Genomic DNA, 10,613 nt, shown 5'->3' on the forward strand with positions numbered 1-10,613 from the left:
CCGGACAAGTCCTCTACCTTGGCAAGGTTAGCCTTCCCTTATCTCATTTGTCACCTCTGTAATTCAGTTGGAATTAACATAGAGGGAGACATCCTCATTGATGAGGACAAGCCCATCACTAAGAAGAGGATGGAGCAAACAAGAGATCCCACTCATGGACATGAGGAAATTCCTCACCGTGAAATCCCTGAGATGCCTCAAGGGATGCACTTTCCTCCACACAATTATTGGGAGTAAATCAACACCTCCCTAGGAGAATTGAGTTCCATTGTGGGACAACTAAGGGTGGAGCACCAAGAACATTCCATCCTCCTCCATGAAATTAAAAGAAGATCAAAGAATCATAAGAGAGGAGCAACAAAGGCAAGGAAGAGACATTGAGGAGCTCAAGCACTCCATAAGATCTTCAAGAGGAAGAACATGCCGCCATCACTAAGGTGGACCCGTTCTTTAATCTCCTTGTTCTTTATTTTTTCTGTTTTTCAAATTTTTATGCTTATGTTTATCTATGTTTGTGTCTTATTACATGATCATTAGTGTCTTAGTGTCTATGCCTTAAAGTTATGAATGTCCTATGAATCCATCACCTTTCTTAAATGAAAAATGTTCTTAATTGAAAAAGAGAAGAATTACATGAATTTCAAATTTTATAACAGATTAAATATTTTGATGTGGTGGCAATTCTTTTGACTTCTGAATGTATGCTTGAACAGTGCATATGTCTTTTGGATTTGTTGTTCATGAATGTTAAAATTGTTGGCTCTTGAAAGAATGATGGAAAAGGAGAAATGTTACTGAGGATCTGAAAAATCATCAAATTGATTCTTGAAGCAAGAAAAAGTAGTGAAAAGCTTGCAGAAAAAAAGAGAGAGTATATGCGAAAAAAAAGAAGAGAGAAAGAAAAAGAAAGAGCAAGCAGAAAAAGCCAATAGCCCTTTAAACTAAAAGGCAAGGGTAAAAAAATAAAAAGGATCCAAGGCTTTGAGCATCAGTGGATAGGAGGGCCTACAGGAATAACATCCTGGCCTAAGCAGCTAAACCAATCTAATTGGGGACTCTAGCAAAGCTAAGTCACAATCTGAAAAGGTTCACCCAGTTATATGTCTGTGGCATGGATGTATCCAGTGGTAATACTGGAAAACAGAGTGCTTTGGGCCACGGCCAAGACTCATGAAGTAGCTGTGTTCAAGAATCAACATACTTAACTAGGAGAATCAATAACACTATATGGATTCTGAATTCCTATAGAAGCTAATCATTCTGAACTTCAAAGGATAAAGTGAGATGCCAAAACTGTTCAAAGGCAAAAAGCTAAAAGCCCCGCTCATCTAATTAATACTGATCTTCATAGATGTTTTTAGAATTCATTGTATATTCTCTTCCTTTTTTATCCTATTGATTTTTAGCTGCTTGGGGACAAGCAACAACTTAAGTTTGGTGTTGTGATGAGCGGATAATTTATACGCTTTTTGGCATTTTTTTAGTATGTTTTTAGTATGTTTTAGTTAGTTGTTATTATATTTTTATTAGTTTTTATTTAAAATTCACTTTTTTGGACTTTACTATGAGTTTGTGTATTTTTCTGGCTGAAATTGAGGGACCTGAGCAAAAATCTAATTCAGAGGCTGAAAAAGGACTGCAGATGCTATTGGATTCTGACCTCCCTGCACTCGAAGTAAATTTTCTGGAGCTACAGAAGCCCAATTGTTCTTATGTATTTTTAACGGTGGAGTTTCTACACACCATAGATTAAGGTGTGGAGCTCTACCGTACCTCGAGTATTAATGCAATTACTATTGTTCTTCTATTCAATTCGGCTTATTCTTGTTCTAAGATATCACTTGTTCCTCAACTTGATGAATGTGATGATCCGTGACACTCATCATCATTCTCACCTATGAACGTGTGCTTGACAACCACCTCCGTTCTACCTTAGATTGAGTGGATATCTCTTGGATTCCTTAATCAGAATCTTTGTGGTATAAGCTATAATTGATGGCAGCATTCTTGAGAATCCGAAAGGTCTATACCTTGTCTGTGGTATTTTGAGTAGGATTCAAGGAATGAATGACTGTGACAAGCTTCAAACTCGCGATTGTGGGGCGCTAGTGACAGACGCAAAAGAATCACTGGATTCTATTCCGACATGATCGAGAACCGACAGATGAAAAGTCATGCTGTGACAGAGCTCGTTGAACATTTTCACTGAGTGGACGGGACTGTAGCCATTGACAACGGTGATGCCCAACATACAGCTTTCCATGGAAAGGAGTAAGAAGGATTAGATGAAGACAGTAGGAAAGGAGAGAGACGGAAGGGACAAAGCATCTCCATACGCTTATCTGAAATTCTCACCAATGAATTACATAAGTATCTATATCTTTATTTTATGTTTTATTCATCATTTAACCCTCCATAACCATTTTAATCCGCCTGACTGAGATTTACAAGATGACCATAGCTTGCTTCATACCAACAATCTCCGTGGGATCGACCCTTACTTGGATCGACCCCCAACAATATGCTATCTTGAAGACGAATTACCAACTCAAGGTCCTTCTTGGGTTGGTACATGGTGAAGGAAGTAGTGTGGATTGGCAAAGGAGTCTAAGGTTCTTCAAGAAAACCAATTCAAGAAGTTGGATTCAAGCATGGTGTAAAGCTCAATTGGGTGATTTCTGGAGAATGTTGGGTGGCTTCAAGGGTCATTTGAAAGCTTGTCCATCCGGCTTGAAGCATAAAGATCAACAAGAAGGTGACCAGAAAACTAGAACATGGGATCCCAGAGGAGCTTTAAAGTGCAAGCTTGGATGGAGGTTTAAGAAGGAGTGGAAACACAAGCCACCTTAGCAAGAGTCTCCAAAAAAAGTCCAACTTAGGACTATAAACCAAAGTGCTAGGTGGGAGACACCCCACCATGGTAACATCTTTCCTACCCTTTTCTCTTTGTTTATAGTTTTGATTTCTCGCATTTTTGCTTATCTTAGCTAGCTTAGGTTAGTTTAATTTTGATTTAGGTAGGTTAGCTTTCATTTGGATCATGATTTTGTGAAGTTTTGAATGTTTGGGGTTGAATTTTGTGTTGAGCTAAGGTTGAGTGCATTAGATTTTGCACATGCACACAGCAACAAAATTCTGCACACTGTGTGTACGCACCCACCTATGTGTATGCACACTAGCCTACATGCCCTTTGTTGCAAGCGCTCGCACGCTATGTGTGCGTGCATCTCCCTATGTTTTGCACTCTGTGCGTGCGCAACTCCCTGTGCGTACGCACACGTTCTTACACCCACTCTACTGGCAGCGTTCGCATGCCCTGTGCGCATGCACCCGTACCCCTTTTCACCCTTGTATGTGCACACGGACCTGTCTACGCACGCACACATGATCCTTGTTAAAAAAAAGAGTTACCTATGCATGCGCACATTCATGTGTGTATGCACACTTCTCGATCCCTCTTCTGCTCGAAGCGCTCGCACGTCTTGTGCGTCCGCTCAACTCCCCTATTTCATGAAGTGTGCGTATGCACACATACCTGTGCGTACGCACAAGTGCTGTTTTGGGAGAAATTCTATTTGCATTTTTCCTAAAGCCCTAACGCACTCCCACCCCCCATTCCTTTCATTTTCTTGCTTTTACCATGTTTTTCTACTTGTTTTACTTAGTCTTTATTTCATTTCATTTTCATTTTAGTAGTTATATTAGTTTTGTTTTACTTGTTGCTACTTAAATAAATTGCAAGTGTTTGTTTGATGTTTGATTGGGTTGCTTGTTGATTGAATTTCACCAATGCACTTACACTTTGCCTTAATTTACTATTATCTAGTGTGTTTGATAACTTGGGTTTTGACTATACCACTATGATAAATTATGTAAGTGCATTGGATTACGTGAATTGAGTTGAAATTACTAGTTCATCATGATCTTCATATCAAATTCATCACATGCCGATGCTTGTTCCTTGTTAATGCCTTGCATTTGTTTGAGTGACTCAACTTGATTCTTATCAAGCTTCTCACTTTTTGTAACAAGTATCTTTACCATGTGACTTTTTCTTAATGTTTCATGATGAATAAGTGATTTTCGTTCCATTGATGGATTGGTTGTTGTTTATTGTGTAATTTTATATCAATCTTGCATTTTCACTTGCACAAGTTCAACATCCAATATCCCAATTACTCAATTCACTTTTCTGGTTATCTGGGTTTGCTTGTGTCTAAAGTTTTCCTTATTCATTAATTGCTACCTAGGCCATTTAATTGAGAAGCACATGGTTATTTTTTTCTTGTGTGTATGCCCTTTTAACCGCCCGTTGTGTTCGTTCCAACCACGCGCATAATTGGAAAACACACACGGCTTATCTCATTTTCATCATACCACACCACTATAGAAATTTGCTAATTAGCTTTTCATTAGTGGTGAAAAGATAAAAAAATCCCAAGTCCATCTATTATCTCTTTTCACATCCTATCATCCCATTCTTACTTATACTCATTCTTATCTTTATTAAACCAAAATAGAGCAAATATCTGCCCAACCACTATTGAAAATCCCAAAAGAAAATATACGATCATAACCCACCACAAATTTAGTTGCTGCCAGAGCAACCATACACATTTGATCTAACAAACTTACTTCTAAGAATACTATTTCCTGTAACTATAACCTCACTAATCAACCTACCTTCAATGTTATTTGGTTTAACAAGTAGATGAATAATCAAGTTACTACTCCTTGGATGTCACAACTAACACTTCCAAAAGATCTCATATTGGATATAATTTTCAGGGGTGATCTTGCCACAATTTGTAGATGTAGGATATTGTCACATGAATGGAAAGCAAAACTTGCATGTGAGGAGTTTTTGTGGTGGCAATACGTGTCCTGTTCAACAAGAGAGAAATCAATATTGATTCAAGTTTCCTTTCCTTATTGGACGACACAAAACATCAGAATAATTAGATTAATACTACTATAGGTAACCTTTTATCCATCCCCTTACTGTCATACCAACCCAACTATGGAAACTTTGATATCATTGGAGAACATAACGGAAGCATATGTGCTAAATATTTAATGTTGGAGTAGAAGATAGAACTTGTGGTTTGGAACATGCTATCTGGATCAATGAGACAAAGTCCACAGCTAAAGCAATTTACTCACCATATGGCAATCAATGTGTCTGCATTTGGTTACCTCTCGAGAAGTATTCATTATGTCATTCTTCATGCTTTCAAAAAAAAACCTTCCTAACAAGTTTCGTTACTATATAATATATTCTTCCATTGAGGCTAAGTGGACATCGACTATCGCATTGCGCGGTAATATTGGAAAGATTGGTCTCATATATGTTGTCTTACATGGTGATATTTTCTGGATTAACTTCACTGGCCATGAATTCAAGGTTGCCGAAAATATCCTAATCTTATCTTTAAATACACAACAATTCCAAATCTTTCCCATCAGAGAAAGGTACAGATCTGATTTCCAGTCACTGATGATTTTTGACAATCATATTCGTTTTGCTTCTCATCCACGAGAAGAGGATAACTATAGTATAAGTTTATTGGCTATTAACAAGACTAAAGAAAATTCCTACAAGTGGATACCGTTGTTCAAGCTTAATGGCTTGAGAGTATATGATAATCCCATATTGTTTGTGGGCAAAGATTTGATGACATTAGCGTACAATAGCATCCACACAGGAAGACCTATAAACGAGCTAATTATGTCAAGCTTTAGGGAATAGGTTCAGTATGAAAGGAGAATTTTAAAATACGGAATTTGGGGCCAGAAAGTTGAGCTCAAGTTCATCACAGAATATTGCTATGGATTGTTCCTTTTTTAATGCACTCAAAAATAACATATTTTGATTCTTGGTGTCATGTACGTTGTTAAATTCTTGCTATCATGTATGTTGTGATGCCACTGGGTATGTAAGTATGTAACTATACAATGACATGTAGTTATGTGCTTAATATATAAGCATATTAAACCAATACTGAGCTCATGTTAAAGAAATCTAAATCAAACGAAAAAGTTTTTACCAAGGTTTTGAAAACCGAATCGGTCATCGAACCATTTTTAATTATTGGTTTATTGGTTTAGTGGTTCAACTGTAAACCCCGAATTATTAGTGAATAATTAGCGAATAAATTAATTATTAATCAAGAAAATTAGAAAATAGAATTTATAGTTTAATGAGATAGAGCTAATTAAAATAATAATTTTGATACTAATTTTAAATAATTTGGCCCAAGATTAGGCCGAACGGCCAGAATTGGGCGAACAGGGCCCAACGCCCAACCCACAAAGTCACACACTTAAAGAAAAAGCCTTTCTTCCCCCTCCATTTAGCAAGACCGCTGAAACAAGTTTAAGGAAAGGGGAGTAAGAACAAAACCCATGTCCTCAAATCAAATTGTCATAACTTCCTACTTCGAGCTCCGATCGCCGCATTGTTTGTGGCCACACAACCAGCATGACGAGCTCTACAAAATCCGTTAACTAATTTGGTAAGAAATCCACTTTTCAATTTTAATTTTCTCCTCCCCAAATTTCAAAATTCAATGTGTAATTATGTTGAATTTTGTATGATTTTGGTGTTTAGGTTCGAATTAAGTTGCATGTACTGTCGAGTTTAGCTCCCTTGTGCTCTAAATTAGGTAAGAACTCTCACCCCTTGGTATATATATGTTGAATTAGTGAGATTCATATTGATTTTGGATGGTAATCATGATAATAGATTGAAATTGATTGTTGGATGGAGTCAATTTGAGAAATTAGAAGTTAGAGGGCTAACCTTGGAGGCTGGGTTTTGCTTGGTAAGGTGCTGGGATTTCAAAGCTTAGGGTGTGGTATATAAGTGAGTTGTTCCATGCGTCAGGAAGAATCGGCCAAGGTATGGTTTCGGTTTCTCGTAACTAAAATATAATGTGTCGTGAAAACTTATGCTAGATGACTTAGGATAGGTTGAATCATGTATTGATGTGTATATTGTATCAAATTGTTGTGAAATAGTTGGATTGATGATTAGTGGCATGAAAAATTTGATGGTTCTGGATAATGCAAGTTTATGGTGTTTGATGACTTGAGATCTGTAACTCCAATCAATAATCTAATCCGATAAAAGTATTTGTATCCTCTACACATTGGCGTCACTTTTGTTTGGTAGAAGTTGATGGTGACATAGCTCCCCTTCCCCTTGAGTTCAGCCAATTGGAGTTCTAGGAGGTACAGACGATTTCTGACATTTTCTTCTTCAACAGCTTTATCAGAAAGCTTCTCCAGAGCTTCGAGTATTTTGATTTCATATGGAGGTAGGGTTTGGTAATTTTAAGGTGAATTAAATGTATTCTTGATGTGTGATTGTTGGTTTGATGATTATGGCTTGAATTTGAGTGATTTTATGCTTGAAATTTTGTTGGATCTCGTTGATTTTGATGCTTTAAGGTTCAATCATTATAGATCTGACAAGAACTAAACTCTTTTTGATGTATTTGAGAGATTTTGTTTAAGCTTGAATATTGAGAAGATTGATGAGATTTGGTGGTAAAAGGATTAAATTAAAAGCTATGAAAAATCGGTATTCAAAAAATCTCGAAAATAGATTTAAAATCAAGTATATATTTTGAAAGATCACAAGAGAAGGTTTTATTTTTGAAAAGAATGTTTGTCACCAACACAAAGATTATTTTTGAATATGAAAATGTAATTTGATAAAAGATCAAGGTTAAAATAGTAATTATATAGGTTTTGGGGTATTTTGAGTAAAAAGTAAAAGTTCTGGAGTAAATCGGATATTTTATAAAAGTTCAGGATTATTTTTATAAAAATGAAAATAAGTGAAGGTTTGTTTCATGAATTGTGAACTCACACAGCTTAACTAGCAAGTGCACTGGGTCATCCAACTAATACCTTAGGTGAGTGAGGATCGATCCCACGAAGATTGTCGGACTGAGCAACAATGATTATCTAATTGGTTTAGTTAGGCAAACAGAAAAGGTTGTTTGATGGTGTAATTCGAATAAAACAATAAACAAGAGAATAAAGAAAGCAAATAAAAGGTTTGGTGTAAAAATAGTGAGAGAAAACAGTTAAGGCTTCGGAGATGTTTACTTTTCCGGATTAAAAGTTCTTACCAACTATTTTAACAATGCATGATTCATTCCATGCCAAACTATAATTAACTAAACCCTAATTTATTAGTGATTTAGTTTCTTCTAACCTTCATTAACCACCACTCTCGTGGTCACTTAATTCCTATTAGAGGATTAAGTTCAAAAAGTAGTTTATGGCCACAAAAACCCTAATTATCCAAAGCTAATAGGATTATATGTCATATATCCCAATTAGTTTATGTAATTGGCAATTTAGGAGGAATTTGCTTTCAAGATATTGTTCAAACGAGATAACTCTCTCGAGAATCACAAGAACTCATGTTGAATAAGGGTCATACTCTCGTTCCGCTCAGATTCATAAGATTAATAATGAAAACAATTCTTGAAACTAAATCAATACATTAATTAAAATCGAAAAGCAATATTCTTAATCCATAGAAATAAATAGAGCTCGTAACCTTAACCAAAGAAGTTCAGTTGCTCATGACTTACAAAGAAAACAAGGGTTCTAAAAAGTGTGGAAGAGAGAAGATCCAAGATGCCCCCTAAAGGGTGAATATTTTTCCTTTTATATCTAACCTAATTTGATTTGAAACTAAGATAAAATATTCAATACTAAATCTAAAAGATTTTGTTTATAAGTAAAAATTACGAAAATAAGATAAAAGATAATAATTAAAAGCTAAATCCCACTAAAGATGCCCCCTTGGGTGAGTTTGACCCGTATTCTGGCATTTAACTGGCGTTTAGCACCGGCAAGGGAAAGTTCTGGCCTTTTTTTGTCCTCCTTGGGCGCTAAATGCCATGCTCAGTGTTTAGCACCAGATTTGGCAGTGATTCCAGAAAAATGTATAAACTATTATATATTGTTGGAAATCTACGGAAGTTGGCTTTCCAATGCCATTAGAACCATATCAATTAGACCTTTATAGCTTAGGTTATGCTCATTGGAATGTAGGAAGGTCAAGGTTGACAATATCTACTTTCTTCCTTTGTTTTTGCACAAAACTCTGCCAAATTCGCCCAAATTTCACCTGAAATCATAAAAACCCCAAAAAAACTCAAAGTAGCATCCAAAGAGGATTTTCGTACTGAAATATGATAAAAATTAATAATTTCTAACTGAAAACAACTAGAAGCTTAAAGGGAAAAAGGGTACAAGATGCTCACGCATCACAACACCAAACTTAAACTGTTGCTTGTCCTCAAGCAACCAAAGCAATATAAGACCAAAAAGAGAAAATGCCTAAGGCTCGAGTGTTCATTTAAGCTCAGATTTAGTCACTGAGTGGGGCTAATGACACTCTAATTCTAAATAGGTTTGGCATCTCACTATCCTTTGAAGCTCAGAAGCATTGGTATCCTTCAGAACTAGAACTCGGATGATATTATAGATTATTTTCTTTAGGCTCTAATTGATTCTTGAACATAGATTTTTTCTTTCTTTTCTTTGGTGCTTTGCACCTTGAGCCTAGTCGTGACCTTATGTTTTTTGTGCTCAAGCTTAACTTGATATAAGAACACTACAAGCACTTATGTGGGGAACTCTTTGAGTTTTAATTTTTCTTCTTATTTCTCCTAGACAGTGGTCTCAAAACCTTAGGCATACTCTATAATAGCAATTGGTCATGACTTTAAGTGTTCAATCTCAAAGGTTACTTGATACTTTCACACCACAAGCATATGGTTGGAAAAACCACTCTTTTGAGCTTTAGATCAGTTTTAACCCTCCTAACCATTGATGCTCAATGCCCTAGACCTTTTTTTTCATTTTTCTTTTTTATTTTTTATTTGCTGTTTGTTTTGCTTTAAGAATCAAGATCTTTCTTATTTCAGAGAATCTATAATACTTCTCTAAGTTCCTATACCTCAAGAACCAATATTCTCAACTCCAATATCAAATATGCACTGTTTAACTCATAGATTCAGAAATAGAGATAGTGTCACCATATCAAAGTAATCAGAGTAACTCATAATATATAACTCAAGCCTCATGTATTTCACTATATCTTTTCTTTTCTTTTTGATTGTTCAAGCTCAGTCAGTAATACATGAGACAATTTTTTTTAATTTTCAAACTAGAAGTAAACTACAAAGTAAATAACTAAACTAGAGAAATAATAAACTACCACTATTGATCATGCAAAGGCTTTCAAACAGAAAACAGGAAATAAGATAAAATACTAAGAAATAGAAAATCAAATAGGCAGAGGATAATGAAACTCAATCACCTCAATCATGGTGGCCATCTTGCTCCTCAGGTTGTGCTTCTCCATGAAGATGATTCGCCTCCCTTTGGTGCCATTGATAATAAGATAAATAGAGAGCTCGCTCTGCACAACACCAAGCTTAAAAGTTTGCTTGTCCCTAAGCAAAGAAAAATTAAAAACGGGGAGGGACATAAAATCACACGGATGAGTAAAAACAAAATTAATGCAAAAGAGGATACGAGTGATAGAAGGGAAAGAAGAATTAATTTTTTTTTTTTTGCGA

The sequence above is a fragment of the Arachis duranensis genome, chromosome 1 (assembly GCF_000817695.3).
Source record: "Arachis duranensis cultivar V14167 chromosome 1, aradu.V14167.gnm2.J7QH, whole genome shotgun sequence".
Classification (NCBI taxonomy): domain Eukaryota; kingdom Viridiplantae; phylum Streptophyta; class Magnoliopsida; order Fabales; family Fabaceae; genus Arachis; species Arachis duranensis.